At 45.2% G+C, this 23,838-nt stretch overlaps 1 protein-coding gene across 7 annotated transcripts in view; it reads left to right on the top strand.

The window, feature by feature from the left end:
• Nucleotides 1-23,838, top strand: part of SERCA (ATPase sarcoplasmic/endoplasmic reticulum Ca2+ transporting SERCA) — a 154,626-nt gene that overhangs the window by 88,633 nt on the left and 42,155 nt on the right. Inside the window, exon 1 of one of the 7 annotated variants that reach the window (XM_037424182.2) lies at nucleotides 21,691-21,830. The exons of 5 other annotated variants lie outside the window; for them this stretch is intronic. The gene's annotated coding sequence lies outside the window, so the exon portion shown is untranslated. Of the gene's footprint in view, nucleotides 1-21,690; nucleotides 21,831-23,838 lie in introns of those variants that run through there. One more of the 7 variants, XM_075889860.1, reaches the window with a different exon arrangement.

The following is a 23,838-nucleotide window of genomic DNA, read 5'->3' as shown; positions in this document are numbered from 1 at the left end:
TCCTCCTATTTTTCTTCCTTGACTATTGCGCGGTGCCCCCACCACATGCTCGTTGGCGCGTTAGTTAATCACATCCTTCTTTCCTTTCCTCATCTGTCTTTCATCTTTCCCCTCTCCTCATTCCCCCGCAGCGCAGAGTAACCAACCGGACATGCATCTGGTCTGGTCCCGTCAACATTCCCGCCTTCTCCTTTTTCTTTTATTCTTTTCTATATGCCTAGGGTGCGTATTAACCGACGTGCCAAATTAATCTTCCCCCCTATCGACACTGCCTGCCTCTGTGGTTATTTTGGTCTTCTTGTACGCGTATACGTTTGTGTACCGGTATTACATGCCTTGAGCGTTTGCCCCGCAGCCATTTGAAACAGGGGCCACTCGTATACCCTGTAATATCCAATGCATCTTATAATGTTATACGCCGTTTTCATACCTACGAAGAGGGTTTTCGACAAGGTATAGAAAATGTTCATGTCTAGATAGTGCAAATAATTATCAGATGATTGTTTTTAGTGGTTATAACTTGAACGTAAACCAGGACGGACCACAGACGAGACAAGTACTGTTTGCTGTGATTCATCCTGGTGTGCGCTGAAGTTTTCACCTTAAAGTATGTGTACCCACCAGGTCCAAATTATGCTTTATTGTAACTTTTACTAATAAATTTATTGGTAGAATACTAAAGTTAGTGTTCAGATAATCGCATCGTTAGTTTCTGGTTTGCAAATACTTACCCTTCGTTTGCAGGTGCTATGAATGCGAACTTGTTTTAGCAACTATCGATGTGGAACTCTGGTCGTTACATGTGCTTAAACACAGTGTTACGCGAACCCCGTCGACCCTTGTTCCGATCTTCATCCCGATGTGGCGCTCGCATCATTATGTACCGCGGGTTGCGTTCACTGCCCGGCCGAATCCGATTTGCGGAGCTAGATGCTTCGAAGAGATTCGCCATGGTCCATTTGTTGCCGCCAGCTTTGCTCGGCGCGGCGACATGGCGCTGTTTGCCGTTCCCCATTCGATCGCATCATTCGCCTCCGAGGCTCGCCTTTCACGCGGGGCTCCTTTCCTCGCCTTTCCAGCGAGAAAATAAATAAATGAATAAAAAAGAAAGGAAAAAACTGTCGGTATCTGGGAGCAGTGATGGCATTGTTGGCGGGGAGAGAGTCTCTTCCTGTTCGTCTTTCGTCGCGTTCTCTTATCTTCATCCGCTTTGTTTCTCCCGCAACGATTCCGCATTTTTTCCCGTTTACTGCACACATTCCTGGAGCGGAGTCAAGGTCACGTCGACCCGGCCTTTCCTTTTTCACGTATTTTGTTCCGAAAACAATAAATGCTCTCAGTACGCTTCTTTTTTTTTTGGGGGGGGGGGGGGGGAGAACGAATGCATTGTTTCTCCATCCGTCCGTTCGTTTCAAATTATGTGCGCGAGTGCAGTGCAAGCTTTTTTCCCTTTGTCGGAATGCGAATGGGAGGACTGCTTTAATGTGAATCGCATATAGTTGGGGAACAATAAAAAAAAAAGCAACGCCGACGAGAAACGAGAAAACGCGATAAAAAGGAATCCACTTCGCAATGTGATCTGGAAACTTGCTTAAATTAACCGGGCCTATTTTTCTCGATGCTGAGCTTGCAACATGTCCAGCTTGTCATCATTCGGTTATCCTTTTCTCGTACGTTAAAATGCAACAAATGGGTTTGAAAAGCAGCTGCCGTAGTGAATAATTCGTTCAGAACTTTATTTGCCATTCGGAAGAAAATAGTGAATAAAAACGAAAAAAGCCACCACTTAGCTGTTTATTATTATTTTATTATTATTTCGCACTCTAGCCAAGCCTGTAAATATTGAAGCACACCTTCTGTAGAAGCTGGTACGTCCGAGATAGTGATTGGGGATCTTTGAAGTTCCCAGTAACTTCTCAAGGTATTGTCGTCAGTAATTTTTAGAAAGATGAGAATGAAAAGGCTTTCCCGCCTAGCTGAGATTCCTACCGCGGACCATTCCTCATTCCCGTGACAAACATTTCAACGGAGACGCTTCATATGAGTCAACCACATGAAACACTCGTCTACTACCTTTCCATCCAACCTGTACTTCTTTCTCTCAACTTGAACACCATCCTGATCTCATTCTTATAGCTTGCTATGGTCGACAAGAGGCACCGACCCAATAGAAAATAACATTCACTGCTTCTCCTTCTTTTGTATTGTTTCGCCGCAGTACATTTGGGCAATCCGCAGTGTCTGCCTTCACGAAACCCGTAGCAGGTTCCGTTAAGGTCCGAGAAACAGCTTCGAGTTACGCATTATATTATTTTCGCCGAACGGCGTCAGAAGTGCTTGTGCATCCGCGAAGAAGGAAGGTAGAAAGGGCACATGAAGAGCCGGGATGTAGGGCAGCTTGAGCGCCAAAAGCTCGTGCTCACGAAGGCGAGAAGGGCTTGTTGAAAATGCGTTTACAACTTTCTCTTCTTCCCTATCTTTCAGTCTTTCTCGTCGCTGTTTCCTTAGTACTGTAAATCTACTGTCCCTAAGACGATAGCCTCGCCTCTTTCTGAAGGAGGTGGTGCCATCGTCACCGTGCGTGAACCGTAAGACATACGGAACCATAAATATGTACTACGTGCCATTCCTTACGGCAAACGTTCAGGGTGAACGTCTTCTCTGGTAAATTTCGGAACCTGGACGCGTGGGTGTCCTCACTGCGCGCTTTGAAATCGTAAAGCCTGTGCTTTAGCCGTCGCGACGACGCTCTCGAATTTCGAGTGCCGCCCCGAACCGAGTAAAGCGCAATGGCGCCGTATCTTGCGCGCGGTCGTCGGAACATCCATCTCCAGCTGCCCCGCTCAGTGTTTCGCACCGTGCCCGCCTACCATCAGCAGATCACAGCTGCATTCTCTTCCGTAACGCTGTAGCGTGAGTTCGTATAAAAAGAACATTGAACGCAGAACACGAGCCCTTTGAAAGTGAAGTTGAGAAAAAAAGTTTGAGACGTAGGTGTAGTACACGACAGCGTTTCCGATGCGACTTGCGTCGTGTCGGAAAAAAAGAAAGAAAAGGTTGCACCCATGCTTGGGACCTGACGGAATGCGGTGCGTTGAAAGCTTGCTGGATCCTTTTTGCCAGTACGGTTGGTCGCGTGATGGATGAAGCGCGGGATCGGGTACCATGTATGTATGAACAAGAGCAGCTGGAACGTACGCGTCGGTCTCGGGCGGCCACCGCGTGAAATAAAGAAATAAAGAAGAAAAAACAGAAAGAAAGAAAGAATGAAAGACTGAACGAAACAACAAAAGAAAAAAGAACGAAAGAAAGAATTAAAGAAAGAATGAACGATAGAAAGAACGAAAAAATAAATAAATAAATAAATAAATAAATCCCATAGCGATTATGCTTGGTTTCCTCTCTGACGGCGACAGTTGAGATAGTTTTTCTTTTTTCTGTCTTTCTTTAACGCTAGATGAAATCTGTCTACATAGTTGGAACGCTCAATTGTAAACAACGTGCCTCTATTCATTGCTTTTTAGCGCTGCACAGGCAGCATTTCGGGATTGCAGCGCAGACAAAAAGACGGACTCAAAAAATGGAAGTCTTTTTTTTTTTGTTTTGTTTTAGCCGTCGATACGAAAGCAGTTTTGCGATGACTTGCACTCTTACACTATAGGTGTCGAGCACTGAAATATTGTATCTTTCAGCCGCAGTATATAGCGCCACGCCTCCGCAGGCTGGTTCAATGTGGCCTAACAGTAATCTCGAAAGAAATTTGTTTCGGCGAAGCGTACACGAGAGAAATGGAAAATAAGAGAGACGTGGGGGAGGTAGGAGAGCGAAGAGACTGCTCGCAAGGTCGTCGTTTTTTGAGCGCATTCCGTGCGACGAAGCGCCGAAGCATAAATAGCAGACTGTTCGCGAGATGGCGTGGGCGCTCTCTGGAGGGAGACACTGTATACGTAAGCAGGGCACGCATGAGAATGGCGGCCAGAGAGTTTTGTGCTGGTTGTAAAAAAAAAAAAAACGAGAGCGGTTTTGTCCCTTCCCACTCTCCATCGATTCTGAGTGGAAAGGGACAAAACCTATCCCCTCTTTCCCAACCTCGCCCAGTAAAATTGCCGGACTTTCAATAAAGTCTATTCATTCATTCATTCATTCATTCATTCATTCAACGGCTTTGTTTTCCAGCAGGCGCGTTGAGTTTCCCGGGAGTGGACGCTAGCTGCAACTAAGCATACGCTGACATAGTTCGCGTGCCCCCAACTGCGAGCTGAAAGAGCTGCAGCACTGTGTCTTTCTTTCGTCTTCTTTGTGAGTCTGGTACAAGAAATAAGACATTGCCATCATGAAGCTCTAGCACGAGGGCATGATATTATATATCAATGGCTGCCTGGACTTATCGGTATTACCGGAAATCAATTAGCCGATGATGCAGCCCGCTCAGCCCATGAAGAAACCCGTGTAGTCCCGATTCCTCTATCAAGGAATGATGCAGCAAGACAACTTTACCTGCTGGCTCGAGATCTCACACGCACGTTCTGGTCGTCTACCAGCTTCCAAAGGTGTCAATTTTATGAACTGGATCCTTCGCTAAAGCTAAAGCTACCATCACAACTTTCCCGCTCCGATGCGACACTGTTATGCCGCCTTTGGTTGGGTGTTGCATTCACAAAGGTGTACTCCTTTCGCATTGGTATGGCAGACACTCCTACATGCGACTACTGCGGAGATGAAGAAACCATCGAACACGTCCTCTGCAGCTGCGCTTGCTACGACACACAGCGATGCCAGCTACGGATGGTTTTGAATCGACTTGACCCCGGACCATTTTGTGTGCGGAAGATACTAGGACCTTGGGCATCTGCCTCAGTTGCGCAGAAAGCAACTAAAGCACTGCTTCTTTACCTTAAGTCAACAAACCTGAGCGACCGCCTGTGAACTGTGTGTGCTCACCGAGTGTACTCGTGATTGTGTGTACCTTCTCATCTTTGTGCAACCTCTTTTCTCCCCTTTATCCCTTCCCCAGTGCAGGGTAGCAAACCGGATGTGCGTCTGGTTAACCTCCCTGCCTTTCCTTGTATCTTTATATCTCTCTCTTTGTGAGTCATTTTCATGATTTGTTAGTCGGCACATTATATTTGCAATACGTTAGGATTCACCAGCGTACGAACACAGATTGAGAGAGACAGGAGCGAAGGAGCGGGGTAAAGGCATGGACGTCGATAAATTTCGAATGGCCGTAATGCTATCCTGTATTGGGAAAATGAGAGAACGACGGAAGAATTGACATGGCCTGTTTATCCCTGCTGTAACTGCCTCCGTTTACCCTCTAGTTCAAGAACTGCTCGATTTACTGTTCGTATTCTATCTTTCAACTAAGTATGTCGGCTTTAAATAGAAATGACGACACTCAAAACTGGGGATTTTTTTTTTTCACGTCGTTTCTTCACCCAGACTTCTCTCCTTCAGTCTTCCCTATCAAAGAACAGTATAGTAAAAAGGGGAGAGCTTAAAAAGATCACAATATCACGTTTACCACCCTGCATTAGAGATGGAGAAGAGGAGGAGGAGGAGGAAAGGAAGAAATGAAAGGCATGGAGGTCAACCAGACGCACGTCCGGTTTGCTACCCTGCACTGGGGGAAGGGGTGAAGGGATTAAATGAGAAGAGAGAGAGAGAAGTGAAGGGCAACGTGTGTGTAGATGTGACCTTGTCCATTGCACGCTTATAAGCGGTCGCGTAGTCCGGTCGTCTTTAGAAAACTTAGCAATGTCCGCGTCGCTTTGCTGGCCAGCGACGCGTAGAGCCATGAGCCAAGTATCTTCTCTTCGGAAAAATAGATGGAGAGGGAATGCAGAAGCATATGGGAGGCCGTGACACGTGCTGGAAACAAAAAAAAAAACAACATTTACGTGTATATAGTCACTCGGCCTAAGTAGTCTTTCGAAGGGATTGCATGCTCTGTTCTGACAATCTGTGCGACCACCTTTGGATTCTTCTCTATGCAGATTAGTGGCATTGGTTTCGAGGCATTCCCCTTTATACGGCATGCGATTATGCCAGCACTGCATGCATTCAGTTTATTTAGCATACGCGCATGACACTTCAGTCAGACGTCGTGTTTATATAGTGAGAGCACTTTAACCTTTAGTATACGTCGGTAAAAGTGGACGCTCGGTGGATTTCACGGATGATGGTATAGTCCCGTCAGCGAAATAGAATGGAGGCAAGAACTTTCTTTAAGGGACGACGACAGAGAATTCTTTTCAATACGAACGCAGCACGAAGACTGAATTTATTTTACAGTATGTACACAACTGTCGTCGAGAAAGAATGAAAAAGTAAAAAAAATGTGCAGAGAAACACAAGTACACATATAGTGAAAAGAGTTTTCTGTGCACCCCGCACATATGCGACGTTTTTTTATGTGATTCTTAGAAGAGAAAAGAAGATAAAAGTGGGCCCCGTAACTGTCTCCATCAGAGTGCGACACCTCAACAGTAGTTCACTATGGATGGGGGTAAGGTGGGATTAAAAGGATAGGAAATCGTGCCGACCGGTTGTGCCTCCGCGATCTCCGAGGACAGTGCAGTTCTGGTCGACTCGCCCACTCACCCTACGCCATCTCTTGCCACCGACAAGAGCTCTCGCTGAGTGGTGCCCCATCCGCGGACTCCTACAAACCATGCCTATCTCTCCTGTTTTCTCCTTGCTTCTGGGTGTCGCTGTTCCTGCGCCACGCTCTCTCCTTCCCCATCCCTTTCTCTATACCTTTAATCCTATGCAACGTTTTCCAGCAGCTCAGGTTGATAACACTGTCCGTTCCTGCGGCTTTCAGTCTTACACGGGTAGGCGAGTAGGTCGTGAAGGGGCGCCAACGTCAAGGACGCTGTCCTTTCTTCCCGCACCACTCGTTGTGGTGGTGGTAGTGATTGCAAAGGAAGAGGAAAAAGGCACCTAATTTCTGTCTGCCTGAGCGGCGACACGGCGCAGTGCCTTATAGGGGGGGGGGGGGGAAGAAGGAATAAAAAGAATAGAAGGAAATAGATGAAGAAATAGAGAGGCAAGTGACTTAAAATTGATGGAGATAGGAAAGTGGGGATCCGGTCGAAGCAGTCCAAGGGCGGGGCGCCACAACGCGAGAGCTGCACGGCGTCAGGAGACCACGGAGGGCGAACCAGTCGGCGGGAGCTACGCTGGCGTCGGAGATCGCGAGGGCACAACCGTCCAGCTTGAAATCCTGCGAGCGAATCACCACTCGTTGTCTACTCTGAAAATGGCCGTTGCTGTTGCACCCCGGAGACGCGTCCTCCCCAAGTTGCTCCTATCCTGCCTTTTTCGCCGCGGGTCGTTCACTCAGGAGCGGTGGTTGGCTTCTATATTGCGACAAGTACAATTATCATCCCTTCGGCGACCACTCGCGCATCGAGGCCCCGTCCGCGAGCCTATCTAAGCGTTTCCCAATGTTTACTTTTTTTTTCTGTTTAATTCCTCCTTATCCCTTCTATTGTAAACCACTACTGAAGTGTCCCGAATTTCTTGAGAACTTGCGAGGTTCTCGTTCTCTTCGTGTTCTCTTTTAAAATCATTATGAGTTTTCCTCATTTTCTCTTTTAAAATCACTAAGTTTTCTTCATTCTTTTAGTTTTTTGGTTGGGGGGCCCTTTTGCAGCGACACGGAGGTTTCGACTGCGGCGTGCACTGCTCCTCCGCATTTTCGAACCGCGAGCGGCATGCGACATGCTGTATAGGAGCGTCGTGGAAAGGCGGCTGCCGGAGCGCGCTCTTTCATCGCCGGCATTTGAAATGCCAAGGCTGTTTCGCTCCAGCGGTCCCGCGGACGCTTTTGCGGACGCCAAAAGGATCGCTCAGCTTGAGCCACGGTGCAACAGCTAGCGCCTTCTTCCGACAGCGCTCCGCGCGTGCCTCTCTGTTCTTTAGCATTTGTTAGAGAAGCTCCTAGTGGTTTTGCTTACTTCACAAAAAGCCTCACAAGTGGAATTCTGAAGCAGTTATCCACGATAAAATGTTTAAGAGACTGATTCACTCGTGAGAACGCTAGCGCTTATCGAAAGCCCAATGATTGTGCGAAATAATAAAAACAATAACGTTATTACACTGGCCTCCCAAGCCATGGCAGAAGAAGGCTGTATATGCGCGAGAGAAATATCCAGAAGCATTCTCGCAGGAAAATAATTTAGATCGCCTTAGAGAAATTACTTCATGTCATATAATTTGCAATGTTTTGCAAGCGTTCCCATAAACATCGAAAGCCTGTGCGTGTAAAAGAGGTATCGGTTATTCCGACATCAAATGAGTGGTCAACCCAGAGAAAGCACGTTCAACGCAGCACACGTGGGTAGAGCTTCTATATATAGGTCATAAGACAGTCCTTGATGAATAGGTACTTTCAGAGGGGCCTTTGAATGTCGTCCCGCGAACGTGACCGCTTAGAGAAGGGCGCCGTCTGAGATGAGACCTTTTGGCACGAACATACGCTGACGTGTACCTCGACTTTGCATGATGTTGGTCGAGTTACCCACATGGCCGATCGCTTTCGCGTTGTCGTACGTGCGTCTACAAGAGTTTGCGGGCCACGAAAACCGCAAAGCCTTAAATTGGCGCGTGACCTCGTTTTTGCGGATTTCGTTTGTCGCGACGTCCTCAAGATTCATTCGCCATGAACCGTTCAATCACGAGTGCCTGGCCTCTGTCAAAGAGAAATTAAAATTTCTCGCGATGTCTGGGTCTCGCAAACAATTGTACAGCCGACAGTATAGTTAGGTGCTGCCATCTTCATTCATCCAGACTCAATTCCCATATGGCGATTTCCCGCGTTTTTTTTTTTTTAATGTAGATCTTGTCATTTTGAAACTTCACTGCAACGGGAAATCTTATACACGCCGAAAACGTTGACGCTTCTCTCAAATTTCGTGCACTGTTTTTTTCCCGAAAAATCGTTATCTCGTTGTCTGCCGTTTGTCGAAGTGATAGGGTTTGCCCACTTGGTCCATATTCCGCCTCAATTTAGTCAGCGTTGTTTGCCCTGGAGAATGGGCTGGGCCTCCCTCTTGATGCGTTGGTAAGACGTGGAATGTTTCACAATAAAAAGGGCAACGCAGAAAAATGAAGAAAAAAGTCACTGTTTTCTGACTCGTATAAGGGCGAAAATGCCCGGAAAAAGACGTTTGCTTTGCATCTAGCAGGGAAAAAAAAATCTTTTCACTTAATCTCCCCCCCCCCCCTTTTTTTTTTGTCACGGTGTTATCGTTGCTTCGTGAAAGAAACAAACCGAAGTGTGATGGCTACAGAGCCGCCCTCTGCCTTCCACCCTGGAAGAACAAAATGGGGCTGCACGTATGCGTTGCCGAGGCGTCGGTGGAAGAATGCCCGGAAGCCCTGCGGAAGAAATAAATATGTGCAAAGAAAATTGGTGCATCACACCGTGTCTCCTCTCGCTTTGCCCCTCAGCCCGACCCTCTGATCGAGTCACCAGGGCCGGGCGGCTTTCCTTTAACGCAGTTTTGCCGCAGACACACACAGGCGCGACTCACTCATTCGCTACCTTCACCCACTCACTCCTCCTTTATATCACTCTTTCTTCATGTCATTCCATCTGCGCATACGTTTTACCGGGGCAACCAGTATGGTTAACTGTAAACAGAGTACTGAAATATGCAATGTCATCAAATGCGCATAATGGTGACGTCAGCATTAAATAATCTGAGCTCTAACCGTACAGGTAATGAGGCCTTGAACAACCAGCTGATGTCGTTTTTAGTCCCTTGATTCCTGACAACGTATGTCTCTATCAGCTTCTAAATAGACAATAAATAAAATACATGCATGAGGGAACTTTTTCGACTTTCATGCACTCGTTATTTTTTTCGTAGAAGTCCAGATCCCATTAGTTGATTGATTGATTGATTGATTGCTTTAAGTGTTTATGAGAGGCATTGCCTATAGTTAATGGCTATGGATCAATTTTCATCCCGCCACGTTCGTATATTGGTTAACATTATACGCAGCGCCAGTAATATAATTCTCGAGGTTTTACGTCTTAGAACCACGACAAAATTATCAGAGGTGTTGTGGTGGAGGGCTTCTGAAATTTCGGCCACCTGGGGTTCGTTAACGCGAACCTAAATATGAGTAGGTACAACATTCTGTTACAGAATTTCACCTCCGTCGGAATCAGTCTGCCGTGGCCGGGATTCGAACCGACGACTTTCGGGCCAGCACCATAACCGCGGATAATTACGTGGCGGGTGTTATTCAACATCTGTAGATATGCAATAGCGTTTTCTATCGCGTTCCTTTTCCGTGTGCTGAACAAATAGTCCACAGCGGGAGGCATCGCGGTGCATTCGATTACTGTTAAACAACAGCGAAAGTATACAGAGCAGTCATGTTTGTTATCACGGCCTCTGGCGCATTGTCCATGCTTCGATGAGGCACCTGGACCGGCGGAACTTCGAGATTGAAGACCAACTGAAACACTTTTGCTGGACTCTTCCACACCCATGCCCCAATTAGTCGTTTTCATTTACTATTTTGGGCTATAAGTATGTAGGTACAGTCACGAAAAGAGACAGATGAATGTGGCGACGCTTTTCAACTGCAGGGTGATCGAATAACCCATTCCGTGCAGTCACCCACGTGGTGATGGAGCAGACAGGGAGAGTGAGGAAAAAAATGTTCGTATACCCACGGTCATTAGTGGCCTCGATTGGGACGTTAATTGCAGACGACTCGGCCACCAGACGGTCGTGGAGGGGGCGAAACGTACATTGGGCGCTCATGGAAAATCCGTTTCCCCGCATGAATAACGACGGGAGCGTCCCCGGTGGAAGACGGGACGAAAAGGATTAGCATACAGCTTCGGCTGAGCAGAAGCCATGCCTATATTAGCGGCGATGTCGTAAGCTGGACAGGCAAGAAAAGTAGGAAGGACGTAGCATTCACGTACCACTTATTAATGTACTGGCGCCTTTTATTGTTCTTTTGGCGATAAGTTCTCTTTAGATACTTGAACGCAAATATTTGGGTCTATATATATATATATATATATATATATATATATATATATATATATATATATATATATATATATATATATATATATATATATATATATATATATAATTGTGTGTCACACAATTCAGCCACCCGGACAAAGATTAAGGACTTGCTCAACACCCAGCCATGTTGAGCTGCATTCATACTTGAGAACATTGTCGGTCAAAAAGCAACTATTATACGCGTATCTGAGGCGCAACGTCAATACGAAAGTATTCGGCGGTGTAGTTTTTTTACTAGAAAATGGGTTGATACGTAATTCTAAAGACCCTATAGTGTTTCATACGCTGCGCTGAAAATGCGACACCCTGCACGAAGGAAAGGTGACAGAAGGCTATCATCTTTCGACGACATTTGCAGTGAAACACGTAGATACGCGCAGATGTTTTTTTTAAGGCGATAGTCTTTCCTGGGGACCTTCGACGCAAAAGCTTTGGTCTGTCTGTACTATTGTCTGTTTGTCCGCCCTTCACGATACTCCAAACGGCAACACACAGCTCAAACGGCCGACCCCATTCACAGCGCCCCCCAATATTGCTGAAGATTCAGCGTTCATACTTGTGCGACTGCCAATTAAAAAGCAATTATTGCGCATATCTGAGTCACCATAACAACACGTCAATGTTCTGCATGCGTGTCTTTTTACTACAAAAAGCATACATAAGTAATTCTAAGGACCGTAGCGCTTATCATGCTGCGCTTACCATGCAACGCTTGCACAAAAATGCGTTTCCAACGCTTTCCTAAGACGAGACGGTGGTGACACCTACCCGTCGTCTTGCGTTCTACACCTCATCACCTCCGAGACAGGCGCGCACGCCGAGCGCTTCATTTTCCAAAATAACTTCCAGATGGCGCTCATGTCTCTCGTGTGACGTGACTCGGTGCATTCGTTCACGTCCGCTGCACGCTCGAGGCACTCTCACACAGCACCTCCAGAATACCATCCACTGATTCACTATGCGCAGAACATCAAATAAACGTTTGTTTGTTTTTTTCACTGTCTCCAGACGCAAGACTATCGTCTTTCGACATTTCCAGTGTAACATGCTGATACGGGGCCAATTTGTTTTTTATTGTCTCTGCGAAAACGCACGCCAGAAGCTCTGAAATGGAGTCGATTTTTTTTTCTCGGCCTACGAATGCAGCGTGAAATGTATGCGCATTACTTTCCAGCACGCTCGACATATCTCGATTTGCGAGTGTAAACAACGTAGAAATTCGGAAAGTCTTCTGTGACGCACCAGTCGAGCAGTTAAAGTTTGTGTTTATTTAATCTATCTATCTATCTATCTATCTATCTATCTATCTATCTATCTATCTATCTATCTATCTATCTATCTATCCTTTTTATTACCTTCGTTACGTTTACATTATTCTGCCATTTTTCTTAACCGTTACCTTTTTATACATTGCGCTGCTCACCCGAAGGTCACGGCATCGAATGCCGGACGCAGCGGCTGCATTATCCATAAGTGTGTAACTCTAGAGGCTTGCGTGCTTTGTTATAGGTGCACGTTAATGTGCCCCAGCTGATATAAATTTCCAGAGACCTCCACTACAGCGTCTCTCGTAATATCCTAGTCATCTCGGGCCGTGAAACGCCAACGATTATCATTACGTCTTATACATTTCAAAACACGACCGATTCCCTTTGCATGCTTCCTGTTCATCCCCGTTTTCCTGCCAATAAGAGTTACGGAAGGAACGTAACTGATATCAACACTGTCGCGTTCTTTAAGTCATATTTATAATAACTGGGGCTTTAGGTCTACGCCCCAGAACCCCGATTTGATTATGAGAGACACCGTAGTGTATGGCTCCGAAAATTTCGAACAGCTGGTGTTCTTTAACTTACATCGCACAGTACACATGGGTCTCTATATGCCGTTTCGTCTCCATCTTAATGTGACCACTGCAGCCGGAATCGAACCCGCGAACTTCTGGCCAGATGCCGAGCATCCTAGCCACTCATCCACAGAGGTGGACGCGTTCTTTAAATCTGAACGTACATTTCATTCGCCCGCAGAGTCTTGTTCGTTGTCGCTTCTTCGCCAGATGTATTTCTGGATATAGTCTGACAACTGAGTACAGTAGTTCACTTCATTCCTGTCTTTGGACTGGCCCACTTTTATTTCGGCATACGTTTGGTCTTTGCCAGCTTTCTTCCTTCGACGGACATCACCCTCTTCGTCCTCACGACGTGGTTTGAGTTATGAGCGATGTAGCGCCTGAGTGTCGACGTTGCCTCGCATTGAAGTCCATAATGAAAACGACGTACCAAGATGGCACGATATTCGATGTTGTTTACAAGTTTACTGGTAACTGCTCAAGCATCGTACTTTATTTTATACCATTTTGTGCAGTAAACGCCGCACGAAGGCCTCGCTTGGCTCAGATTGGGTTTCTATATTCCTTACGCTTTTCCTGCTTATTTTTTAGCCTAAGTATTTCATTTTTTATTTATTCATTTTTAGTTTCACAACCTCAAAAGAGACAACACACGCTTGAGTTGGTGCTTCTCGTCTCTTTTCCGTCCAGCGGCATCCACGTCAGTGCTCTTTTTTTCTTGTCTTTTTGTTTTCTTTTTTTCTCGCGTAATCACGATTTCTTCACCACCCGCGTTCCTTCCCGAGGCGAGCTGCGCCTGGTGAGCTTCGTGCAGTGCGGCGAAGACTACAAAAGTCGAGTCGGGGGCGGTTGCACAGACTTCGCTCTTTGCCCCCCTTCGCTGTAATCCCGCAGCACGTGCGACAGTGATCTTCAAAAGATGGATGAATGAGACGAGAGAAGGATTAGAGAAGTGCGAGGCGTAGTCAGAGGGTTCTTACTAAATAACTTCGACACTACGTATATACCGCTGGACCTTATGTTCTCGTCCATTATGGCGGCGACGGGAGCTGTTCTGCTTCCGCTGCAGTGCGCCGAGTTGGTAGGTTACCAAGCGTCAGCGAAGGAAGCGCATGCTATATATAAGTGCTCCTTAACGTAACCGTCGGTGTGATGGAGTTTCCTTTCTTCTTCTTCTTCTTTATAGCTATCTCTTCTGTTCGGCTCAGTTCTTCGGCAGCTCTGCGTGAAAGCACGGCTTCCGCATGGTGGTGGCGTTTATATTTATAACTTCCTTCTTTGTTTGTTTCCTAATGGCGGAAGAGGGCCTCGTTAGGGCACCATTGTCTGCGAAAGCGCAGGGAGCCTCTCGATTTTTTCGTGTGTGTGTGCTTGGTTGGTGGTGGCGATGGCAGTGACGGCCACTTTCTGGAACACTCACTGCGACATATACCAGGTTGCGATAACGATGATCATTTCTATTACTTATCCGCTACGAAACAAGGAGGCGCGAACAAATAATAATCGCCCAGTTAGCTTCCTATAATGAAGTAATGCTTACATCTAATGCACTGTCGTAATTGGTTTTCTTATATCGTTTCTTCGTCTCTGAAAGCATTTTATATTTACAAGGTGGGCGCAAGAAAAAAACATTTAAAATTGCGTATAACCATTGCAAGACTTTACTAATTTTAGTGAAACAAAAGTATCGCTTACAGTAGGAAAATTGTTATGCATTGCCGAAAATTTCGCGTAAGCATCCGCATTACTGAATTTATTTTTCGTAAATGACTAGACACGTTTGCGACATACTTCTGCAGATATTCGTGCGGTGCATTTGCGTAAATTCGCTGAATTGGCTCTTCGAATTTAACAAAAACATTTTCGAGTAAACTGGGTGTCAGCACTCCTCTTTGCAGGCCATTTTCGGGCTCCGCGACGCCCCGACCAGCTTCCTGGAAAATGTAGACCGAATAACGCATGTGCCCACAAATCTCGTTCCTGCAGGTCATGCCTCTGGTATACCTCCAGTGACATTAACGAGGTATGTAATAAATCATCCACTGTAAGGACCAATTTTTTTACTTATTTATTTTGGCTAGGTATTATGCAAATTAAAGCAAGCTCCTAATAACGCGTTACTCTTCGCCATACATACATATTGTGAAGTTACTCACTGGTGCAACGTAACTTCTTCGTTTTTGTTTATCTTCATCGGCTAAACCACTGCGTATATCTCTACGGGGAACCTGCTGATGTTTCTGTATGTGTTTAGCCACAGCGCATTTATAGAGCATGGACGTCTCATAAATAAATATGCACGTATACTACGAACATCGCTGGGTGCATTCTGCACATTCCGCGGTGATGCGCTCAATCGTATCCGGACTTTTGATGGCAACAGGCCAGAGCATCACAAGCTCAGACCCAGCTCGCTGCTTTTTTCTAACAAATTCACTCTCTCTGCATAATACTTTCCCTTTCGGTTTCTGTGTCCATGGTGATTTTTGTTTATATTCTATGAATTCAATACACAGTATACACTTCTTTTTCTCTGTGTGTTCTTTTTTGTGGCTCCGGTTTATCAGTCAACTGCTTGATTACACCGTACTTAGATGCCGAACTTCCTCGCCTCTCTTTTCGTTATCGTGTACACGCCTTCGAGCTGCGCATGCGTGTTTGCACGCTGTATCTGCATAGTTATTTTTCATTCATGTGCCCTCATACGTCTCTTGTCATAGACCTTATTTTGCTCAGCACACACCTGTCTTCAAGGAAGGCGTGACAACAGGTGTGTCACCCGCTATATATATATATATATATATATATATATATATATATATATATATATATATATATATATATATATATATATATATATATATATATATATATATATATATATATATATATATATATATATATATGTGTGTGTGTGTGTGTGTGTGTGTGTGTGTGTGCGCTAGGCATAATAAAATATGGGAAGGTAGGCTACGTTAGAGCCGGCGAAATCACGAAAAATTAAGAACATAAGTTGAAAAAACTAATCAGATGCACTAATCAGATATACTAACTAATCAGATATACACCACAGGGCTTATAACGCGTCAATAAGCACAGTATGTATGAGCATAGCCCAGTTCATATATTGGGATCACATTGCGGATAGTGCCCATACAAATAGTGGCAAGATATAATATGAAGTAAAGACAGTTAGTTAAAATTGTGTTCATTAAAAAATCATGGAGGGTGCTAACTGCGCGCCTTTGATTATATCGGAATGTGGCCACTGTCAAAGTACTCTTCAACTCGTAAATCGCCGTCTGTCGAATGGGTTCAAGTGCGTTGTTCCACTGCTTTATTTGTGTATTTGTGTCGGCATTGTGGGGCAACATACACTGAAATTCGCCTATCAATCTGATCGTTCAGCGGTGGTAGCCGTCTCCCGTTAACTAAGTGGCATTTAATTACACTATACTCTACTGCATTGTACGCAACATGATTTCCGTTTTCGTTCGTCGACTTCCGCGGCCGTGTAGCGCAAGTTATTGCGCGTGCCACGGAACAAGCGGGCGACGGGGCTAAATATATACCTTCGAGAATTAGCTGGCCAATTTATTGGGTATGGTGGACGTCCAATTAATACGCTGTCGCTGTACGTCTCCCCCGTGTGCGCGTTTGCTAAAATTATCCCGACCTGTTAAGAACACGCTTCTTCTCCTTGCTAGCTTCCTGCGCGCATCTCATGGTGGCTCTTTCTTGAAAAAATTTATTGTTTGCACAATGTGATATACTCTCCTACCGTTTGACCAGTCTGCATATACAGAAAATACTAACAGCAACGACTGTGGCACCAGATATAATAATAATAATAATAATAATAATAATAATAATAATAATAATAATAATAATAATAATAATAATAATAATAATAATAATAATAATAATAATAATAATAAATACAGGAGTAACTTTGAAAAGCTTCTCCACAGTCAATGCCCAAGAAACTTAATATACTATCAGTTTCTTGCCGGCGTACCTAAGTGTTCTGTTAACCACGCGAAAGAAGAATACGACCGCAGACATTATGGACTTTCAAGATTCTTCGCTTCCTTTTGTATTGCTGACGACTGTACACTTGCATGATCAGGGCCTCCCTGTACATCCTTGGATATACGGTTTTCGAACCCGGGTCTTCTGCGTGTCAGCTCAGTGTTCTACCACTGAACCACACCGGTGGATATACGGTTTTGTTTGCGTTGTGTCTACCTCCTCGTAACAAAAAGCAAGCGGGTCGATTTTGATTATTCTCGGCTTCGAACTATATGCACACGGCAAAAACCTGGAAAGTCTACCCCAAGTAGTAGACTCTCTCTAATTCCTGTCCCATCAACGGTGGTCGGTGCAATAAACATCTCATTATATATATATATATATATATATATATATATATATATATATATATATATATATATATATATATATATATATATATATATATATATATATATATATATATATATATATATATATATATATATATATATATATATATAATGAATGAGATGTAACAGACAGTAATGCCAAGGAATGTACAGGGGAAGTTATTAGAACCAATGTAATGTAAATAAGAAGAAAGAAAAGTATATATAGATGAAATAAATGATCAGAGTTTCTTCCGGCTACCGTAATAAAAGTTATAAACTTCGAGAACAGTGCAGTATAGGAAACAAAACAATAAATTATTTATTTAATCCTAACAGTTTCGGCTGGTGAACCAGCCTTCTTCGGAAGATCTAAGTGAAATGGTACAAGTTCCCGTAGCAGAGGGTCACCCTCACAGTTTGAAGACCCTCCAAAACGAGCCACCGAACCACGTGAACTTAAACTCGATCCATGTGTGGGATGCGAGTAAGGGGCAACATGTTCCACATTTTTCCGTTTTTCTTGGTCGCCTCCGCTGGCGGCGCGTCTTACCTATACCCAGTAACAATGCCAGAATTACCCGCTCGTTTCCGGCGGCTCTCCGTCGCTCCTTTCTAGTTCCTCTCCTTCTTCTGCTTCTTGTTGTTTGTTGCTAACTCGTTCGCCCGTTTGTCTCGTTTTTTTTTTTTTTTGATCGTTTTGGAGGGTCTTCAAACTGTGAGGGTGACCCTCTGCTACGGGAACTTGTACCATTTCATTTAGATCCTCCGAAGAAGGCTGGTCCACCAGCCGAAACTGTTCGGAAATAAATATTATATATATATATATATATATATATATATATATATATATATATATATATATATATATATATATATATATATATATATATATATATATATATATATATATATATATATATATATATATATATATATATATATATATATATATATATATATATATATATATACGTCGTGGTCAACGACGCAGTGACGTCGGCATCCACGCATGACACACATTTGAAAACGTGGTTTCGGGGCTTCTTGCGATCATTTAGCTTTGAGCGACACCAAAAAAAAAAAAACAACAACAAAGGTATAGCAACTTTCTCACGTCAACGTATAAGACCAGAAGACAGACACGTGTGTGCACAGCTCTCCTCCCCTTTGGGGCAGCCCCTTCTATATCGATGACGCAAAAGCAAGTAGCTGTGACGTCAGCCGCCTTGTATAGCGGATTGGTGTTTTCATTGCGGAGCAGGCCGCGATGAAAAGATGAACGACGTGATCGTCTCACGACGCCCTTTGATTGTATTGGCTGTCAGCCAGCCCAGTCGCAACGTCAAGCAGCTCAGAGCTGGCGGACACACGAGCGCTTGAAGTATAATAGCTCTTTTACGACGTGCCTTCCGCAAACGGCCTTTCCTTGCTCGTTATCTCATTGAGATTCCGTAATCCACCGTGTATATGGCTCCGGAATCGATAAGGCAACATCCTTCAAAAAGACACCCGGTTGCAGTTCGCTGTGGGGAAACTGTGGAAGTTACGAACAATTTGTGATCCACCCGCTGGTGTAAAGAATAGAGACGGGTCACCGGGTTATTCGGAATGTCATTGAACATTTTGTAGAGGCAGCCAAGGTGACGCATCCCGAAAATGGCGTGGTGGTGATCAACAAAAAATAAGTGGCTGATGAAAAATTACACGACAAACTTAATCGTGGCTTCTCTTCGTGCGTAATGTCAGAGGTTGGCTCAAAATGAGTCACAAGTATACTTTGCTTAAGCATTGTTTCATTTATTGGTATACCAAAGGAACGCGGACGCTCGGAGATATTGTGATAGAGTACTCCCAAATGTTTTATGGAGAATCGAGGTATCAAATTTGTTTTACTGAATTCTGAGACTTGACGTGTCTCGACTATACTATTGGATTAGGCGCTTCCTGTATGCATAAAATTCGGATTTATAGTAGCGCACCTGACAGGGCGGAATTCACCAAGATGACCACGTCACGAAATAACAAGAAAAACACTCGCTAACTGTAGGGAACGTGAATGGGATTCCCGGGAGATATAGTATACTAATTCACTGCATTCCACCGCGGCTTATCTCATGTCACCCCTTTATAAGAACGGTGAAATCTTATCGGCATATAGCCGTGCGCATGGGGGGAGAGGTGCAGGGAAGAGAGGAAGCCACGACAAACTTTAATCACCCCCCCCCCCCCAATTGTCCTGAGTGGGAACTCTGCGCACGCTTATGCTCGTCGGTCAACTAAAATCCCCCGAAAGTAGTGTTCTCCCAAAAAGCAACTGTTACCATATGTACATTCACGTCTATACAATGTCTCCGATGTTGTGGACTCAAATTCCTCTGCCTGTTTCACGTAGTAGCTAACAACGTAACGTTATTCACGCAAGCCGTATGCAATGCTTTGCGTGGTTATTTGCGTGTGCTGTGCTGAAGCCGCAAGTGTGCCAACTTACTCACGCTTCCCTCTCCGTCTTTATTTCTCGATAGATTTGTCAGCGCTTTGCGGGTTTCGCGAGTCGCATTGGCTCATACATGTCCTCATGGAATGGACTTCAGTTCTTTGCATGCGTGCAATTATGTATACGCTTAGAAGAAATGCGATTGCGGAGCGCTATGTGCAGCTTCAACGAATGGTTGCAATTCCGTACTGGGAACGTCTGACCTTCGATCATTTTAGTTTTCATTTTATTTTCATTTGAATTTCCGGCATTTACAAGACACGTGGGATTAACCACGCGACCTCCTTTGGAAGAAATTCGCGGCTTCAGAGGCTGTTCTCCCGAAGTACGTAATAATGCCGATCGCGAAGCCTCGTGCTTCTTCTATATATAGATACGAAACAGCCGGAAGCGATTGCAGGAGCGGAAAACGCGGCGTGGTTACCATGTTGTTGTTGTTATCTTTTCTTTAGCACCACGCAGTCTGGATTATGTAGGGATACTGCTATCGAGATATGGAGCGGAATTCTCCAAATAACTTGGAGAGATAAACAAACGAAAATGACGCGTTGAAGATAATGATGCCTGTGCGCCTGCGCTGTCGTCAAACGTGTGCAGGCAAGCAATTAAGATAAAGCGTTATATGACAAATTGAGACCACATGTAGGAAAAACAAGGACCGCTCTATCGCGCTTCGAGCGGTCCTTGTGAGAAAGCGAAAGGCATATAAATGAAGTTTCTCTGACCAACGTTGATAGTTATATACAATCCTTACCAGACATCGTTAGCTTCTTTTGTCAATCTCTTTAACGAACATGACCACTAACGCTCCTCCAGAAGGGTAGAAGGTTTAATGTTATTGGATACCTTAGCCGATGTACGGGCTTCTGTGAGTTTAAACAGGCCTTTAACAATGGAACAAATCTATCGCATCTATGATGGCCAATAAATTCATTTTTAGAGTCGTTAAGCTACTCACCGAAGAATAAATATGAGGTTTATAGAAATATAATGGCCAAAAGTATGCAGTCATGCTCTATCAATTGTTACCGGCGTTACCGCTGACGTTACGGTTATAAACTTATCAGGAAAATACATATGACATCAAGCTTATATAATCACGTTGTATTATGGAACAGAGACACGGAATATAGAAAGTTGCGTGACTCAATACTTGCTCAATCGAGCCAGCGCCTCCTCTATTTTTTTAGAGGAGGCTCTGATCGGGCCTATTTGCTGGGCTAGGACATTCCGACTCTTAACGGGTACGAAAATGTACAATGTACGACACGGGAGAGATAAGGAAAATGAGACGTCCGCCAATAAAGCTAAAAACGAAAGAAACACGCACTCATATCAGTGTCCGCAATGCAGGCACCGCCGCAACCTACGCTACCACGAATACGCGCGCGCTCTGTGGGATTCCGTTTTACCATAGCCTGACAGGCAATCAGTCAGCAATGATATGCCTGCAAGTACGCGGCCTGGATATTTCGAAACGTGAGAGCAACAACATCTGCAGCGTAGCGCCATGTCAGGTCTCTATAGTCTGCGCAATACATCGGCATACGTCCACTCGGATGGAGCTTACGTCGTTGCAGAATGACACTCGTGCGAGAGAGAGAGAGAGAGAAAACTTTGACACGATGCGCTTCTAGCCAGCGGACGTCCTCCACTGGAACAGTCAGTCCTGCAGCTCCCGCCAAGTGCGAATACTCCGACGATCGAACAAAGCAGCGCAAAAGAAAAGAGCGGTCCCGAAAAAGAACTCCGCAAAAAACGCGAGAACAAACGACGCGCGCGAGCGCAACTTCGCAAGCGCAATCGTGCGACGATAAACCACGTGCCACAAAACTCCGGACGTGACGTAAAAAGCGTCGTAGTCCACAGAGAGGAAGTTCCGGCGTCCACGTGGTGACGCCACGTCCAATGGCCGTAATCCACATGAACTTTGTTGAGTGTGTTCGCCTGTCATCTGCACCGCGCCACGGAAACTTAAGCAGGACTGACTACAGCTTTTAAATGGTACGATGGTACGTACGAACATTCTTTGTAGGTGCACATTAGATTCTGTGACCGTTGTGCCATCGATTTCGAGCTCTTCGAGGCCCTTGTTCGCCGTCCGCCGCAGCCGAAACCTTGAATGGTGCGACGCCGGCACTTGCGGATGAATTGTCTAGGCCTAAAACGCTGTGCACGGGGGCTTCCCTTTCGGAATGCCTCTTTTTTTTTATTGCCGTTCCCTCCTCGTTATCGCCCGTTTTTGTGGCCGTGTGACGTTCACGCAGTATTAAGAACGTAGTTTAGTGCATGCTCGCCGTACATAGATTCGAGAAAAAGTATTTGCTCGGACAGACATCGCGACTTCTGAAAGTCATCGTTAAGATTCCTTCAGCGACTCGTGTGCGTAGCTACGGGTACATTTTTTTCTGGCTTGCCCTGCGAAGAGAATCTACAGATTTGCATACAGGTCGTGATGTTCTTTGAAGCGTTGACCGACGACCGTGCGCTTTTGAGTTTTGTGCATGGATTTGTGCGAGCGCTAGCTAGAGAGGGAGAAAAAAAAGTACAAAACTCGACTCTCGCACTGGGCGAACGAGCGAGTCTCAACGGGATTACGATCGTCGTTCCTAGGTCGTCAATATTTCACCACGGTGTCGTCGCGTGACTCGTGCTGGGGGATTTTCTTTCGTTATTAGTTTGTTTCCCCCGTCTTCCGCCTGCTCGGTTGTGCGAATGCCAGCACCGAGCGCACCCTAGCTCGATGAGCGAAAACGTTGCCGATATTTCGTCGTGTCTTTCGGACTCGGCAGTCCCTGGTGGTTTGCGCGACATTTCGACTGATCATTTCGGAGAACTCGCTCGTTCGCTCTGTAGCAAGTTGACCAACCGCGTGGTTGGAACATTCTCGTGGTACAGTCGCGGTGTGCAGTTCGTTCACCCGACCGACAGGAGAGGCTGACCGTCGGCGTGCGAACAAAAAAAAAAAAAAAAAAAAAACGAAACTTGAAAGGTGTGTGTGGCGAACGGACGTAAAACGCTCCTCGCAGTTTACACGCGACCTGACGCAAACGACCTGAGTGACGCAAACGCTGACGTCGAGCTTAAGAGGAGGAACATTTAATTAAAAAAAGTGATGCTCGCGCAGCGTTGGTCATGCGCCAAAGGAACGGAATGGAGAATAATATAGGCGGATATTTCTGGTAGCTTATTACGTTTTCATGGCCGCTAAGGACAGCCGCCCGGCGAAAAGAAGAAACCACGATCGAACAATTGTTTACTTTCCCGAACCTTCGATGGCGCGACGACGAGTTGAGGTAGCGACGTACGAGAGAAAACGGCTCACGGCCGCCTTTTTCCTTTATTTTTTTGTCTTCGTTACGCCGCCGGAGACAATGGTTCCTGGGTACGTCAATGAGGAAGTCGCTTAATGCGATTTGTGGACCCGTCCTGAGCGCACTGTGGACAGTTGCACTTATGACTGCCTTTTCACTTATTTAACTGATAGTTGGGGGCGCGTTCGCCAGCTCTGGTTTACTAATGTTGGCTCGAGAATTGCACGCTCTGTGATTAGAGGTGCCTGAAAGATTTATGGCGCATATCTTTCAGAAATTGAAGTGTACACGCGACATTTTAAGCAGTAAAGGAAAGCAAAGGGACATACACTCAGGACTATTTGGTGGCAGCTCGATAATCATGTAGATTATTATTGCAGAAGGTGAGTGTTCGTATTCACACCAGAGAGATGCTACTCTGTGTCTCTGCACATTGAAAGCAAGAAACAGCTCTCTTAATAGTGTAACCACCTCGTCAGCTGCCTGAAACTCTGATGCAATGTTTCGCTACAGCTTGCTCAGACTGTGCAAACTCTCATAAAGAGTGGATTAGAATTGGCTTGCTATATGTGGCAAAGCTCTGCACATGAGTAGTGTTATTTGTCTTTTGAAGCAATTGACCAAGGTACGTCCAGAGAAAGTCTCGGGTCTGAAACTAGGGTGAAAACGAAAACGGCGCCGTCAACATCCATATCTACGAGCAGGT

This window comes from Rhipicephalus microplus, chromosome 3, assembly GCF_043290135.1.
Source record: "Rhipicephalus microplus isolate Deutch F79 chromosome 3, USDA_Rmic, whole genome shotgun sequence".
Classification (NCBI taxonomy): Eukaryota; Metazoa; Arthropoda; class Arachnida; order Ixodida; family Ixodidae; genus Rhipicephalus; species Rhipicephalus microplus.
Note: the sequence above shows the minus strand (reverse complement) of the source record. Positions and strands in the feature narration are given on the sequence as shown.